At 42.7% G+C, this 17731-nt stretch overlaps 1 protein-coding gene across 4 annotated transcripts in view; it reads right to left on the bottom strand.

The window, feature by feature from the left end:
* MYOF (myoferlin) overlaps positions 1-17731 on the bottom strand; it is a 177010-nt gene that overhangs the window by 126715 nt on the left and 32564 nt on the right. The gene's annotated exons all lie outside the window — the stretch shown is intronic.

Below are 17731 nucleotides of genomic sequence, written 5' to 3'. Positions count from 1 at the left end.
ATGTCCTATTCTTTGTGACCCCATGGACTGTAGCCCACCTGGCTCCTCTGTGTATGGGATTCTCCAGGCAAGAATACTTGAGTGGGTTGCCATGCCCTCCTCATAGATATACTGCACAAGACCAGAGATTGCGATGGCACCCTGTATCACATAATTTACTCAACAATGTGAACCATTTGCACATGGTTTCGTGGAAGAGTGCACCAACTTGGACCAAATACACACACAACATTAAATCAACTGTGATGGGTTCTCATCTCCTAATATCACAAGTAGAGTCAGTTAATGACAATGGGAAAGAAAAATTTTGCTTCCAGAGGATTAAGAGTGAACTTTCCAGCCCTTTTAGGTCAATATAGAAATTAGTTCTCTGTTATTGCTGAGAATGATGGGACCTATACAGAGTAATTTTTCAGATAAGTATGTTCATTCAATATGTTAGTTTGCTTTTTTATTCTAACATGAGTATGTTTTCTTCTCACTTGGGTTTTTATTTTCCTGATATATTGAGGACAAGGGGCTGTCCAGGACTCCATTTCCACCTAATGAAACAGGGAATCATCACACAAAGTGAGAGCGCTTAAAAATCTCTTCCACGTCTCCCTCAGCCCCACAGGGTGTGAGTTTTCATGAACTTCTCTCCATATTTTAAGACAGTAGGCCAAGGGGTTGGCCAACTTGTTTTGTTTTTTATAACAAGAAAAAAAAATTGAAAACTTTCTCCAAACATACAAGACAGACAGATGGCCAACATGTGAAAAAAATGCTCAACATTAATTACTAGAGAAAGGAAAATTAAAATGACAATGAGGTATCACCTCACAATGGTCAGAACGGCCATCATCAAAAAATCTAAAAATAATAAAAGTTGGAGAGGATGTGGAGAAAAGGGAACCCTCTTGCACTATTGGTGGGAATGTAAATTGATATAGCCACTATGGAAAGCAGTATAGATATTCCTTTAAAAACTAGGAATAAAACTACCATATGACCCAGCAATCCCACTACTAGGCATATACCTCGAGAAAGCCATAATTCAAAAAGACACATGAATCCCAACGTTTGCTGTAGCACTAATTGCAATAGCCAGGTCATAGAAGCAACCTAGACGTTTGTCAACAGATGAATGGTTAAAGAGGTAGTGGTACATGTATACAAAGGAATATTATTCAGACATAAAAAGGAATGAATGTGAGTCAGTGAAATGAGGTTAATGAACCTAGAGCCTGTTATACCGAATGAAGTAGATCATAAAGAGAAAAACAAATATCATATATTAACACATACATATGAAATATAGAAAAAAATAGTACTGATGAACCTATTGCAGGGCAGGAATAGAGATGCAGACATAGATTTGTGGACGCAGTGGGGGAAGGAGAGGGTAGAACAAATGGAGATAGCAGCACGGACACATATACACTGCTGCTGCTACTGCTGCCAAGTCGCTTCAGTCGTGTCCAACTCTGTGCGACCCCAGAGATGGCTGAATAAAGTGGGAAACCACCGTATAACGCGGGGAGCGCAACCAGGGGCTCTGTAATGACCTAGAGGGGCGGGATAGGGTGGGTGGCTGGGAGAAAGGCTCAAGATGGATGGGATGTATGTACACGTATAGCTGACTCACATTGTTATATGGCAGAAACCAACACAACATTGTAATTAACCTCCAATCAAAAATAAATGGAAAATAATAGAGCCCAACAATGAGGAATTTGAATAAGAAACTGAAATGTCATTTGTCAAATGTCTGATGGAAAAATCAATCAAGTGGAATTATTTACTTTGGTAGCCAATTATGACAGCCTGGAAGATATATTTTTGTTCCTACAAAGTAAAATTAAAGTTAGAAAATGTTCAAGTCTGAAAAATGTGACAACTACAAGTTTAAAAGTTATCTAACTGGTACTCACCCTGAAAGACATGGAAACATAATGGATTTTCTTCCTCATGCTTCCATGATTCATAACCTAACTTTATGATTAAAATTATAATATTGTACATTGAACATGTACTGATCTGCTTTTGCTAAAGCTTAAATGACCTGAATCTTTATTAACAATATACAAGTCCCAGAACAAAACAAAAAACACATGATGGACACTGCTGAAGTAGAAAATGGGCTGGTGTAGACTTGAATGGAAATTTATTAACATCCACCCCAGGTTGTTAGGTGCACAATATGCTACTGGAAATCAGTGAAGAAGTAACTCCAGAAAGAATGAAGGGATGGAGCCAAAGTTGAAAACAACACCCAGTTGTGGATGGGATTGGTGATAGAAGCAAGGTTCGATGCTGTAAAGAGCAATATTGCATAGGAACCTGGAATGTCAGGTCCATGAATCAAGGCAAATTGGAAGTGGTCAAACAAGAGATGGCAAGAGTGAACATCGACATTCTAGGAATCAACGAACTAAGACGGACTAGAATGGGTGAATTTAACTCAGATGACCATTATATCTACTACTGTGGGCAGGAATCCCTTAGAAGAAATGGAGTGGCCATCATAGTCAACAAAAGAGTCCGAAATGCAGTACTTGGATGCAATCTCAAAAATGACAGAATGATCTCTCTTCGTTTCCAAGGCAATCCATTCGATATCACGGTAATCCAAGGCTATGCCCTGTCCAGTAATGCTGAAGAAGCTGAAGTTGAACAGTTCTGTGAAGACCTACAAGACCTTCTAGAACTAACAGCCAAAACAGATGTCCTTTTCATTATAGGGGATTGGAATGCAAAAGTAGGAAGTCAAGAAACACCTGGAGTAACAGGCAAATTTGGCCTTGGAGTACAGAATGAAGCAGGGCAAAGGCTAATAGAGTTCTGCCAAGGGAATGCACTGGTCATAGCAAACACCCTCTTCCAACAACACAAGAGAAGACTCTACACATGGACATCACCAGATGGCCAACACTGAAATCAGACTGATTATATTCTTTGCAGCCAAAGATGGAGAAGCTCTCTACAGTCAGCAAAAATAAGACCGGGAGATGACTGCGGCTCAGATCATGAACTCCTTATTGCCAAATTCAGACTGAAATTGAAGAAAGTGGAGATAACCACTAGACCATTCAGGTATGATCTAAATCAAATCCCTTATTACTATACAGTGGAAGTGAGAAATATAGATTTAAGGGACTAGATGTGATAGACAGAGTGCCTAATGAACTATGGATGGAAGTTCTTGACATTGTACAGGAGACAGGAATCAAGACCATCCCCAAGAAAAAGAAATGCAAAAAAAGCAAAATGGCTGTCTGAGGAGGCCTTACAAATAGCTGTGAAAAGAAGCGAAGTGAAAAGCAAAGGATAAAAGGAAAGATATACCCATGTGAATGCAGAGTTCCAAAGAATAGCAAGGAGAGATAAGAAAGCCTTCCTCAGCAATCAATGCAAAGAAATAGAGGAAAACAATAGAATGGGAAAGACTAGAGATCTCTTCAAGAAAATTAGAGCTACCAAGAGAACATTTCATGCAAAGATGGGCTCAATAAAGGACAGAAATGGTAGGGACCTACAGAAGCAGAAGATATTAAGAAGAGGTGGCAAGAATACACAGAAGAACTGTACAAAAAAGATCTTCACAACCAAGATAATCACGATAGTGTGATCACTTAGAGCCAGACATCCTGGAATGTGAAGTCAAGTTGGCCTTAGGAAGCATCACTATGAACAAAGCTAGTGGAGGTGATGGAATTCCAGTTGAGCTATTTCAAATCCTGAAAGATGATGCTGTGAAAGTGCTGCACTCAATATGCCAGCAAATTTAGAAAACTCAGCAGTGGCCATAGGACTGGAAAAGGTCAGTTTTCACTCCAATCCCAGAGAAAGACAATGCCAAAAAATGCTCAAACTACTGCACAATTGCACTCATCTCACACGCTAGTAAAGTAATGCTTAAAATTCTCCAAGCCAGGTTTCAGCAATACGTAAACTGTGAACTTCCATATGTTCAAACTGGTTTTAGAAAAGGCAGAGGAACCAGAGATCAAATTGCCAACATCCCCAGATCATGGAGAAAGCAAGAGAGTTCCAAAAAAAACATCTATTTCTGCTTTATTGACTGTGCCAAAGCCTTTGACTGTGTGAATCACAATAAACTGTGGAAAATTCTAAAAGAGATGGGAACACCAGACCACCTGACCTGCCTCTTGAGAAATCTGTATGCAGGTCAGGAAGCAACAGTTAGAACTGGACATGGAACAACAGACTGGTTCCAAATAGGAAAAGGAGTACATCAAGGCTGTCTATTGTCATCCTACTTATTTAACTTATATGCAGAGTACATCATGAGAAACGCTGGGCTGGAAGAGGCACAAGCTGGAATCAAGATTGCCGGGAGAAATATCAATAACCTCAGATATGGAGATGACACCACTCTTATGTCAGAAAGTGAAGAAGAACTAAAGAAAGTGAAACTTACTGAAAGTGAAAGAGGAGAGTGACAAAGTTGGCTTAAAGCTCAACATTCAGAAAACTAAGATCATGGCATCTGGTCCCATCACTTCATGGCAAATAGATGGCTAACTTTATTCTGGGGGGCTCCAAAATCACTGCAGATGATGATTGCAGCCATGAAATTAAAAGATGGTTATTCCTTGGAAGGAAAGTTATGACCAACCTAGATAGCATGTTAAAAAGCAGAGGTATTACTTTGTCAACAAAGGTCCGTCTAATCGAGGCTATGATTTTTCTAGTAGTGATGTATGGATGGGAGAGTTGGACTATAAAGAAAGCTGAGCACCGAAGAATTGATGCTTTTGAACTGTGGTGTTGGAGAAGACTCTTGAGAGTCCCTTGGACTGCAAGGAGATCCAACCAGTTCATCCTAAAGGAAATCAGTCCTGGGTGTTAATTTGGAAGGACTGATGTTTAAGCTGAAACTCTAATACTTTGGCCACCTGATGTGAAGAGCTGACTCATTGGAAAAGACCCTGATGCTGGGAAAGATTGAGGGCAGGAGGAGAAGGGGACGACAGAGGATGAGATGGTTGGATGGCATCACCGTCTCAATGGATATGGGTTTGGGTGGACTCCGGGAGTTGGTGATGGACAGGGAGGCCTGCTGTGCTGCAGTTCATGGGGTCACAAAGTCGGACACAACTGAGTGACTAAACTGAATATTGCTAACAACTTGAACTGGATAATTCTTTGTTTGAGAGAACTGTCCTGTACCTTGTCAGGTGTTCAGCACCCTTGGCCTCTACCTACTAGAGCATCTCTATAACATTGTCAGTTGTCCCCGATAGGTGAAAACATCACAGGTTGAGAACCATTGGATTGAACAAATCCTGTTCTAGACCTACCTCAGTGTCACAACTTCCTTTGAGATCTTGGCTAAGTCACCCAAATCTGAGCCCTCTTCATTATCTGCAAATCAGTAGATTGAAATAATTCCTCAGACCCTTTTTAGCTCTGGAAGTCTGCTACTGGCTTACACATCAATGCCCCTAAAGTGAAAGTGAAAAGTGTTAGTTGCTCAGTCCTGTCCAACTCTCTGCAACTCCATGGACTATAGCTACCAGGCTCCTCTGTGCATGGGATTTCCCAGGCAAGAACACTGGAGTGTGTTGCCATTCCCTCCTCCAGGGGATTTTTCCGACCCGGATCTCCAACATTGCAGGCAGATTCTTTACTGTCTGAGCCACCAGGGAAGCCCCATCAATGTTCCTATGTATGTGTATTCAGAAAACTCTCTCACCAGGGAAGCCCCATCGATGTTCCTAAGTATGTGTATTCAGAAAACTATCTCATGTTATATATTTCTCTTAAAGCCTTTGTTTGCTGATTTGTGGGGGGTGGAAAATACCTAGAATATCTCCATAATGAACAATCCAGAATAGGAGGCAAGCTTTCTGCCTTCACAGGTATTGGCCTATAACATCAGGAGTCAAATGTAGATTCCCACAGAGTTGTCAGGAGGAAAGGTGAGGCCAGTAACAGAAATGTGGAATACAGTGAGTGTTAGATAAGACAGTAAGGAGTGATGGGATTGGGGTTAACTGGGGAGAGCAGGCTTGCCTAAAACACAAAGCCATCTGCTGGCCCTTTATGGCCCTGAAAGGTTTTGCAGCCTCCATTCTGACTCATCCAATATCTGGTCCTGTTCCTTCCCCATGAGAGGGTGTAAAGGATGGAACAGATAACAGACCAGGAATGGAATGAAAATTCAGCAAATCACAAAGTCTGACCACAATTCCTTCCTCCAGGAACCTTTAGTCTCCTTTCTTAAGATTTGCTTTTTCATCATAAAATTCTTATAATAATTATAATTATAACCTTATAATTTTATAATTCTTTCATCATAAAATTTGGGGGTCTGGGGGAAGGAGATGTGAAAGAAATCTTACATTTCTTTTTATGCAATAAAGATGGTGTATGTTAAGATGAAAGCCTAGAAAGATTTTAATCCCCCAAATATTTTTCACAGTACAGTGAGCTGAAGAATTACAACTTCTAAGAGATTTCAGTGTAAGTTGAAGAACACATCCCCTGTAGTGAGTCTGAACTCTAAGGGACTCTGAAGGCAAGGCTGGCCTGGCCTGTTTCCTGTGATGTTGCCTGGATACAAAATACAGTGAGAGACTGGGAAACGATGACTTGGCCTCCTACACAGGGAATAAGAACAGTTCAGTCAGACCACAAGCCAATTTCCTTTAAAGGAGGTGACACTAAACCCCAAACCCTTTTTCCTTCATATTACTAATGCTATAAATATGCTAAAATGTTATGGTGTGACAGTAATAAGGAAACTTTGTCCTCTGTTTTCAAAGAACAATAAGAGTCTCCTCCATTGACTCCAGCCAACACTGAAACAGATGGACCACGTCTCAAAAAGAAACTTTATAGTGAAAGAATCTCAAGGCTCCCCTTTCCCTGTGGAGTTAATAGACAGCAGATGAACTCTGAAATGAAGAACCAGTCCTGCTCCTATTCCTTTCAGCCCACGAACGCTCATATAGTTTGTTGTTGGTTCTCTATGTGACATCAAACTCACTCTAAGCCATAGAAGCGACTACTTGAAAGTTAGATGTTAGGTTTGGGGAAAATAAAGAGTTTAAACCAGTCAACTCAATCATGCAAGTGTTGGTCAAGAACTTTTTTTTCTTTCTTGTTAAAACTGAGTCTAGTGTGTTTAAAAAAGAAATGGAAAACATTCTCCCCGCTGGCCTGAACGCAAATGTTAACAGCCGCATGCCACTGCGGTGAGTAAGGGCTTTGCTGGCCGAGTTCTTAATCAGGGGAGCTCACATCTAGCAAGCTGTTCTGTGCACTAGGCCACAGCATAGGAGGGTTTACTGGAAATTCCCTCATGAAGGAAAGGAAAAATAAGTTGGAGGCTGGAAAGTAAATCACACACTGTTTCTGCTCCCTGGGGCTGCAGAACTCCAACTTTCCGTCCTCCTAGGGGGAATGATAAGCCCCAGCTGGGCCAGGGACAAACACTTTTCTGAATAGCCCCCTGGTCTCCTGTAGGACCGTGACCTGCCCACCCTCTGAGGCACTGGGCTCTCTGCCAGCTGGCCTTTGTCATGTGAGCCAGGCTGGGAAGGCCAGTGGGGATGCTCAGCTGGCTCTGCTTCCTTCCACACACTTCTCCCCGCCCTGGCCGGTATCAGTCAAGCTCTTCCCTTGGTCCCTGAGCCAAAAGGTGGGACAGCCAAGTCCCACACCTTGCTTTCTACCAGATGGGCAGCCATGGCAGCCAATCCCATCACAGGAAACACTGGCAAGCTCCTGGCCGGGTCTCCCATCCACTTCACTTGTGGGGAACCCTCTGAGTCCCCCAGCCAGCCTACCCTTTCCCTCTGGATTAGCCCATAAAACTGTTCCTCAGAATGTGGCTGCCCTGCAGCAGACTCAGCAGGGCGGTTCCAGAATCCCAGGACCCTGAGTCACACTTTTCCTTTTGTTAATTCTCATACCCAGGAAGTTTGAGGAACAATCGTCTAGAATAGGTGGAGGGGTGGGTGGAGGGCTGGGGGGCAGGGAAGGCAGTTGGCAAAGCCAGATCTGGGGAAAGGGGAACATGTGCAGTTTTTGTTAAAAACCATACAGTGTGACCATGCAGGTTCACATTTGAGAAACGGACATAGAAATCAATAATTTAACGGAATAAAGTAGGAAGCAGAACTCCATCAACACCTACTCGGCAGGCCTAGTTACCTGCACCCTCCCATGGCTTCCCCTCCGTACTCCACACTGAGACTGTCTAAGGGCCTTGAGACCTTTGTCCTGCTCATCACAAGGAGGCAGGGGCTTCAGAAAACCTAGAAGCTCCTAGTCCATGCAGTGGTTCCCAAACCTAGCCATGCACAAGCCCCCTGAGTTGGGGCGTCACAAACTCCGTGTCCAGATTCTGGAATCACTGACCTAGCCTGGAGGCTGCAGTAGGATTTGCAGGATTCAGAGACAGCCCCTCTGAATCATAGCCCTTTCTACAGATGGTGTCACTTTAACAGGGGAAGGAGCTGAGTAGAAGCCCAGCTCTCCTCCCCAAAGCCATCCAGGGCAGAGAGGCTATGAGGCCAGGGGTGGGTTAACTAGCCTAATTCCTGGCGTGTAGAAGATGTCCAAGAGTTACTTCTTGAATAAATGATGTAACTGGCTATTTTTCTATTTGTTCCTGACCAATTTCTGCTATTCATTCAATCCTCAAAGTTCTGACTCTCTGCGTGCCTGTTCTGGAGTTCAGCGGAACTCCCAGGCTCTGTCCCTAATGCCCTCATCCATTAGAACCAAGGTTGTAGTTTTCATTCATTCATCTATCCATCCATTCATCATTCATCAGTCAAGCACTTGGACCTTATAAAGGGGGGCAACATAACATAGTGATTAAGTACTTGGATTTAAGCAGAGCTGACTGATTCAGACTCATCCTCGTACTACAGACTGTAACTTTTCTGAGCCTCAGTTTTTTCATCTGCAAAGTGGGGGTGATGGCAGCTCCTACCTAACAGTGCTATTATTAATGATTAAAGGGATGATCTAATAAGTGGCTAACATTGCTTTTCATTATTATTTCAGATACTATTCTAAAAAAAGGGATCTTAAAAATCACACAACTCCAAATCAGTGCTTACAGGGAAAGCTTGTCTGGACTCATGCACAGCATAAAGCACAGGGAGGCAGGTTTTTCTACGTGGAGTGTGGGCCAGGCAGGCATGAAGGCATGAATGAACAGATAAAAATCCTTCGTAACTGCCCATAGCCATTTCTACACAATCACTGTGCAAAACTCTTAAAACTAATCCTTTCTCTTATGTACATCAAATAGCTCCCTCCCCACCCTCAATGCTATATATACCGTGAATCTGCATGGAAAACAATTTTTATTTTCAGGGTTAGACAGGAAGTAAATTTCAGCTGTAGCCGAATTCTCATAAAACCCAAATAATGGAATCAGAATGAATTTTTAAAGCCATAGGTCTCATAAGACATTTCATTATAAAACAGACCCCAGAATAATCCTTATATAAAAAGCCTTTCTAAACCAGCACATGTACACACACAAAAACACACTTTACCCTATCTTTTCTCCCTGTTTCCCCTGCTTCATTCTTCTTCATCACACTTACAACCATCTGATAAACTATATGTGAATTTATTTTTTATTGTCTGTGTCTTCCACTCAGATGTGAGCCCCATGAAAGGCATGTAGAACCCCAGTATCTAGAGCAGTCTCTGACACAGCAGGCATTACCAAACATTTGTTGAATGAATAAATTGATACATCACGGAAGACAGTCCAATGATCTTGCAAATGATTTATAGGTTATAAAGCTTCTTCTCCTAAGAGATAGTCTTCCAAGTACCATTAGGAGATAATTACAGCTCTTGGCATTATGAAATGCCTTTTTCTTTCAGTCTCTCTGGGTGTTTTTCTCCAGGGCTGTGATCCACCTCTATTTACTTGCAAGATGGTAACAGATGCCAGTAGGGCTGCGGCAGCTGCTTAATTGGTCTCCCCAAACAGTGGGTTCAGCCTTTCCAGCACCTAGAGCGAGCCAGCCAGCCCAAACCAGCTTTGATCTTTGCATAGCTCTGCTGCTTCATTGAAAACACAGAGGTCAAAAGAAATCAGAATTGGGAATTATGTTTCAAGTAACATCTGCCTCCAGTTTAGATTTTTACAGAGCCTCAGTAGCTACTCTAGAAGCTACCTAAACCCTTCTCAACAACCACAGTGGGGAAATGGAAAGGTCACGGGGACAGCCTCAATAAATCCCCCTGCCAGGTTTATACGTGGCAACAGCAGAAGCCAGTCTCACCATTAGGGGAAATAAAAGTACTGAAAGCTTGAACACAAGGTCTTCTGTACATCAGAAAACAAAAATTTCTCATAAGCAATACCACACTGTCCCATCAAATTAATTTCATTCCAAACTGCAATTTTTCTCTTTTCTCTAAGAAAAAAACAACAGAAAACAAACACAAAAATACCCTTGCCTAGGGACTCAGTATATTTCATAGCCCAGGCTTACCCTTTTTCTAATTCTATAGCCCTAAGTACCACCCTGTGAGTGTGTGTTATTTATGATATTTTCTCACTTTCACATCCTGGCACCCTAGCCCTCACCCAAACACACATACACAGGAAATAAACCTTGGAAGGTCTGAGGTTAAATTCCGGATTTATCAAGTTAAATCCATGTGGTTCCAATTAAAGAGCTGGGTGACTTCAAGAAACTTGGTGAACCTCTCTGAGCCGTATTTTCCTCAACTTTAAGATGTCAATAAGCCTGTCTGACTGAAAGTCATTATAAAGATTTAAACCAAATGTGTGGAGAAGTTTTAACACAATTCCTGGTCTATGGTAGGCCCATAATAGATATTGGATATTATGTTGTTCATCATGAAATTTATGTTTTTCTTAATTATATTAAATTTGCCCTTTATTGAGGAAGTAATCCAGCAACCATTATAACAATAAAGACTCTTGCCAAAGGCCACCCAACCAGTAGGTAGCAGAGCCAACATCCAAACTAATCTCATGATCACACAGCTGACCACTTGTCTCCATCACTTCTTATGCAAGAACTTGGGTAAATTTCCTCTTAGATATATTGTGAAGTTGTTATCTCCTTCTCACACATAAGCAAAACAGATGATTTACTTTCGGATGATGTCACCAACTTTGCACTGCATTTGTGTGGGGGTATATGTGACGGTTTCGAATGTACAAGTACACACATATGGAGGGGAAAAAAGAGTACTAGAAACGCAGACTTTTAGATAATTATGGTCATTTTATCTCAGACATTGTAATTAGCATCTCTACCCATTCAGTTTGGATTTCAATACATCTTGCCCTTCTCTACTTTACATGCTCAAGCTACCTTCCCAAACCTGTAGAATATAATACCTGTTTCATTGTCTACGCCTACTGATAATACCCTAATAGTGCATTTGTTTAATAATGATTTTTCTGTGTTTTTTCTTCACAATACTGAGGTAAAATCCTTCTGAGTACCTTGTTGTTGTTTAGTTGCTAAGTCATGTCTGACTCTTTGAGACCCTGAGGACTGCAGCCCGCCAGGCTCCTCTGTCCACGGGATTTCCCAGGCAAAAACACTGGAGTGGGCTGCCATTTCCTCCCAGACTACTACCTACTGCTCATGAATTAGGAGGTTTTCCCACTCCGGATGGTGGGAATATTAACTGTCCTCAGCCCTCGGGTAGTTGCCTCACTGACCAGTACTCATCTGAAGAGTCTAGAGGAACCCTTTGCAAACCTTAAGAAGGGGGTGGGGGGGTGTGTGTGTGGGGGGGTGGGGGTGGGTGTGGGTGTGGGTGTGGGTGTGGGTGGGTGGGTGGGTGTGTGTGTGGGGGGGGTGTGTGTGCGTTACATGGCTGTGTGTATGACTCTAGACTCCCACCTGCACCTCTTCAATTTGGAAGACAGCTAGGATCTGCCCATTTAGCACTGCAGCCTGGAAATGCTCTCCAGGCCAGAAGCCAGGTCACTCAGGGAACTCAGCCCATTCACCCCCCTTCTGGGGGTCACCGCCCTGTGCTGCCAGTGCCCAGCATCTGAAGCCACTGCAGCATGCAATCTCATCTACTTTTTTGATTGTGTCAGCTGAGAGGGCAAACCTGGTCCCTGCTACATCATCTTGGCATGAGCAGCACACATACTGATCTGAAAACGTGTCAGTATCTTTCAGTCCTACATTTCCAGGCTCCTGAAGACGATTTTTCTTTACAAACCCAAGTGGAGTGCCAGCAGGGTCAGGATGTCAAGGGATCAGGGTCTCAGCCTCAACCCTTCTGAGCCTCAGGTCTCATCTCCACTTCTCAAGGTCATTGTGAAGATCACATGAGATGAGATACCTTCTCTGAACTTATCTTGTAGGGAATGAGCTTAAGTGATTTATTATTCAGTAGCATGAAATGACTGCTTAAACTCTTACCTAGGAAGGAGGTACCAATCTTCTGATAATGAGTGGGGGTTTCTTTTTTTGGCAAGATTAGAAAAATTTAAGCTAGGGGGCTCCGTAGTGGTCAGAATTCAGTGCATTCACTCCAGTGGCCCAGATTCAATCCCTGCTCAAGGAACTGAGATTTTGCCAGCCTCATAGTACAGCTATGTAAAGGTAAAAGATAATCATTCCACCTACATTTTGGCTCCTCTAGGTGGTCAGAGGTTGTCAGTATAATGGAAAAGTCAAGAGTACAGGTCTGGCTATAAAAGTTAAGAACAAACCTGCCACACACCTGCTGTGTGACCTGAGCAGATGCCTAAACCTCTCTGAGAAAAAAACTGCATGTGTGTGTGTGAGGAACTGGTGGGATAAAGTGTTTGAAGGGTTCATTAAGGGACAGCCACATTGCCTGTCTGCAAAGGGAACTCTCATTCTTCAGTTGCTGGGAAAAGCCTTCCACTCTGACATTTCAGCTAAATATACCATTTCATGTTCATCATGTGACCAAGGGTTCCTCTGGCTCTTCCCTCACCTTCTTTCAGTTCACAAGGCTGGTTGGATGACCATAAAATGAGGAAGAACAGAGTCTGCACAGAACAGCCCCACCAGCTCCCTACGCCTGGGGAGGGAAGCACAGAACAGCCCCACCAGCTCCCTACGCCTGGGGAGGGAAGCACAGAACAGCCCCACCAGCTCCCTACGCCTGGGGAGGGACACTGCTGATGCGCCAGCGCTGTGAGGGCTCAGACTGCCCGGTCCAGTTCCTGTGGGTGTAGGCTCCAGTGCAGTTTGCTTACATGCCCCGGGGGCTGCAGACTCTGAAAGAGAGCTCTGTTTACATAGTCGGTCTCCTTGGCAACAGGAAAGTCTGCAGGCAGGACGTGCCTTACTCCTATAATCCTTTGCCCCCACCCAGTGCTTCTAGGTGAAGAAGAGCAGTGAACACAGTCCCAAAGCCAGATCTTTAGTAGAAAAGCCTAGCTGAAAACACGAGGCCAAAATACACAAATATTTTGGACAAACAGACCTAAAACATTGCCCTGCTGTCATCCAAGAGGCCCCTGTGTTTTCAACAGCTATAAAATAAGTGTTCTCCCAGTATTGTTTTCCCTGCTTCCTAACTGATTCCTACATCCAACCTCCCACAGAAAGCTTAAGCAATGTTTTAAAAATGAAAGTTAGATTCCACTCAGTCCTCTTTAGTGGATTTCCATCCTGCTAGCAATGAAATCCAAAGCTTGCACTGTGGCTCAACAAAGCCAGGTATGTTGTGGCTTTGTTGATCTCATCTCCTTCCCCTGTCCCAGCCCTCTGACCTCCTGATCTTGCTCCAATACCCCAACGACACTTCTGCCTCAGGGCCTTTGCACGCCTTCTTCCCTCTGCCAAGAATATTCTTTCCCCCAGAAAGCTGCATGGCTCATTCTTTCACTTTGTTTAGGTGTCTGCTCAAGTGCCACCTTATTACCACCTCATTTAAAACTTTCCCCCACTCTCAGTAACTATCCTTTAACTCTAGTTTTATTCTTGGGCTACGACAGTTTTCTCCATAGATTACAGCATTTCAGAGGACCTGATCTATTATATATTTCTTCATACGTTTGTCCGGAGAAGGCACTGGCACCCCACTCCAGTACTCTTGCCTGGAAAATCCCATGGACAGAGGAGCCTGGTGGGCTGCAGTCCACGGGGTCGCTACGAGTCAGACACAGCTAAGCAACTTCACTTTCACTTTCATGCATTGGAGAAGGAAATGGCAACCCACTCCAGTGTTCTTGGCTGGAGAATCACAGGGACAGGGGAGCCTGGTGGGCTGCCATCTATGGGGCTGCACAGAGTTGGACACAACTGAAGCGACTTAGCAGCAGCAGCAGCAGCATATATTTGTCTTTTTTTTTTTTTCTCTCTCTCTCTCTCCCAAGTATGTAACATTCAGGAAAGCAACAACTTTGTTTCAAACAGATGAGAGTTCTCAGGCCAGCCTGCCAGGCTTTACTGCCATGTTAAAATAGAGGAAGCATAAAGTAATGAGGCCTGAACCAGGCTGTTAGGTGTGACCAAAAGTAAGAGGCACATGGCACAGCAGAAAGAAAGGAAAGTAAGATCTGGCAAACAGACTGGATGGGAGGTAAAAGGCAGAAGATCCAGACAGACCTGACTGAGGTTTAGAGGCCAGTGGTCACTCTCCACCACTCTGGTGGCCACCAGCCACAGGTGGTGAGGAAACACTTAAAATGTGGCTAGTCTGGACAGAGATGCGCTGTTGGTGTGAAATACACACTGGATTTCAAAGACTTAATAAGGAAATATGTATGTGAAATGTCTCAATTTTTAAAATATAGATTACATATAGAAATGCTAATATTGGATATATTCAGTTAAAATATAGCATTAAAATTCTCATCTGTTTCTTTTTGTTTTATAACATGACTACTAGAAAAAAAAATTTTTTTAATATTTATTTCTTTAGCTGTGTAGGGTCTTAGTTGCAGCACACAGTTTAGTTGCCCTGCAGCATGCAGGATCTTAGTTCCCCGAACAGGGAACAAACCCATGTTCCCAGCAATGGAAGGTGGATTCTTAACCACTGAAACACCAGGGAAATCCAGAAAATTTTTAATTACACATGCAGCCTGCACATATTTCTACTGGAGAGGGCTGGTCTAGAATATACACAGTGGTACCACTTGCAGAAAGAGGAGAAGAAAGAAGAGAAAGGACCATTAGTAATAGATAGAAGGTTATAGTGAGGCTCAACTACTTGCTTTCCTAGAACTTTGAAATCAGTGAAATAAAACTGTCCTCGGAGAGTTGGGGTGAGGCTAGAAAATCACATACTTGCTTCAAAGCTGAGATGTACAGCATAACCTTAAAAAGCTAGAATGTTTTTTGATCTAAGAGAGTAGGGTCAAAACCTGCCAAAATGTATTTATGTAGCTTAAGGTGGGGGAAAAAAATGCGTCGGTCACAAGAGGCAATGGTCAGCAATGCTACATGGGAGAAAGGATTTTGTGAAAAGTGACATAGGTACTATCTATCAAAGCACTGTCCAGGCTATCAGCCTGATGCCAGGAAGCAGAAGACCCCAATGACTAGGATGACCACGTATCTTTCTGTGCAACCCAAGTCACTGCTGACAGCAAAAGGGACATCATAAATCATTGTGCTGGGATAGTAAACCAGGACTATCCAAAGTAAATCAGAGTATATAGTCACCCTATCTCAACTAATTTATTCTAATTTATTGCTCTCATTGCAGTCTTCTGATCATACCGAATGTACACGAGGCTAAGACATACATCTGAAAATAAATTGACGTTACTAAACACTGGGATGCTTCTTCAACTGATGCGGGCATTTAATATCAGGCTTCTTACCCTCTCCCCCAATCCTGTTACTAACAGTACATCTTACAGGCAATGATGTCTTATAATCAACAATACAGAGTAACTTGGTTTCCCATGTGATATGACATGAAGGAAAATAGACATTTCTCCAAAGAAGACAAACAGATGGCCAGAAGGCATATGAAAAGATGCTCAATGTCACTCATTATTAGACAAACGCAAATCAAAACTACAATGAGATATCGTTTCACACCAGTCAGAATGGCCGTCATCAAAAAGTTTACAAATAACAAATGCTGGAGGGAGTGTGGAGAAAAAGGAAGCCTCCTCCATGGTTGGTGGGAATGTAAACTGGTATAGCCACAACAGAGAACAGTATGGAGGTTCCTTAAAAAAAAACAAAAATAGGGCTATCATATGATCCAGCAGTCTTACTCCGGGGCATCTATCTGGAGAAAACCACACTTTGAAATGATACACGCACCGCAGTGTTCATTGTATAATAGCTAAGACATGGAATCAACCCAAACGTCCACTGACAGGGACAAATGAACACAGCAGATGTGGTACATACATACAGTGGAATATTAGCCATTAAAAAGAAGGAAATAATGCTATTTGCAGCAGCATGGATGGACCTTCAGATTATCATACCAAGTTGAGTAAATCAGAGAGAGTATTGTATGATATTACTTAGACGTAGAATCTTCAAAATGATACAAATGAACTTCCTCACAAAACAGAAATAGACTCACAGACTTAGAAAATTTATGGCTACCAAAGAGTAAAGGTGGGAGATGGGGAGGGGTAAAGGAGGAGTTTGGGATTAACATATATACACTACTATATTTAAAACAGATGCTCAGCAAGGACTTACTGTATAGCACAGGGAACTCTGTCAATACTCTGTAATAACCTACATGGGAAAAGAGTCTGAAAAATAGATATATGTATATGTATAACTTAATCATTTTGTTGTGCACTTGAAACTAACATTGTAAGTCAACTATACTACTCTAACACTGTAAACCAACTATACCCTAATATAAAATTTTTTTAAAAATTTAAATTTATTAATCAGAGAGCAGGAATGCCCTCCTCAACCAGGCAATTAATTTCCATTGGAAAATAACAAGTATTATAGTTTCAGAATTCAACAATTCTTACTGAGCTTAGTTAATTTGAATTTATAACCTAAGACTGCATTCCGAGTCTAAGGCCAAAGTCTAGATCAAGGACTGGAATGAATTTACTGGAGTCATTCTATCCCATGGGAACCTCACCCTTACCCAGGAGATGACACTCTGAACCATTCCTGATCACTACCATGATTCTTTCCCGTCTGAAACTGGTAGAGGCAGTAAGACAAGGAATCTGGTTTCAATTTGTGAGACATTAAAATGGAAGCAGTGCTGGAAAGAGAACTTGAATGAGATGTACATGGGGCACACGTAAACAGAAGAAGAAATGATTTTGTGTCCAATAAAGGTACAGTTTGGATAACCATCAGTGCCTACATGTAATTAACAAAGAAACTGCAGGAGTGTGAACAGGTTTCTCTGTAAGCACCTGTTGGATACAAGTTGGATAGACTAGCGGTGGCTTCATGTTTCCAACCTCTTAGGAATACAGCCTGGAAAATCCCATGGACGGAGGAGCCTGGTGGGCTGCAGTCCATGGGGTCACTGAGAGTCCAACACGACTGAGCGACTTCCCTTTCACTTTTCACTTTCATGCATTGGAGAAGGAAATGGCAACCCACTCCAGTGTTCTTGCCTGGAGAATCCCAGGGACAGGGGAGCCTGGTGGGCTGCTGTCTATGGGGTCACACAGAGTCGGACACGACTGAAGTGACTTAGCAGCAGCAGGAATACAGCAATCATAGTGATTGATTAGCTACGTCTGATGTTGGCTCATAAGTGGGAAGGGGGTCGGTGCACAGAATTAAAGCACAATGAT

Source organism: Capra hircus, chromosome 26 (assembly GCF_001704415.2).
Source record: "Capra hircus breed San Clemente chromosome 26, ASM170441v1, whole genome shotgun sequence".
NCBI lineage: Eukaryota > Metazoa > Chordata > Mammalia > Artiodactyla > Bovidae > Capra > Capra hircus.
Note: the sequence above shows the minus strand (reverse complement) of the source record. Positions and strands in the feature narration are given on the sequence as shown.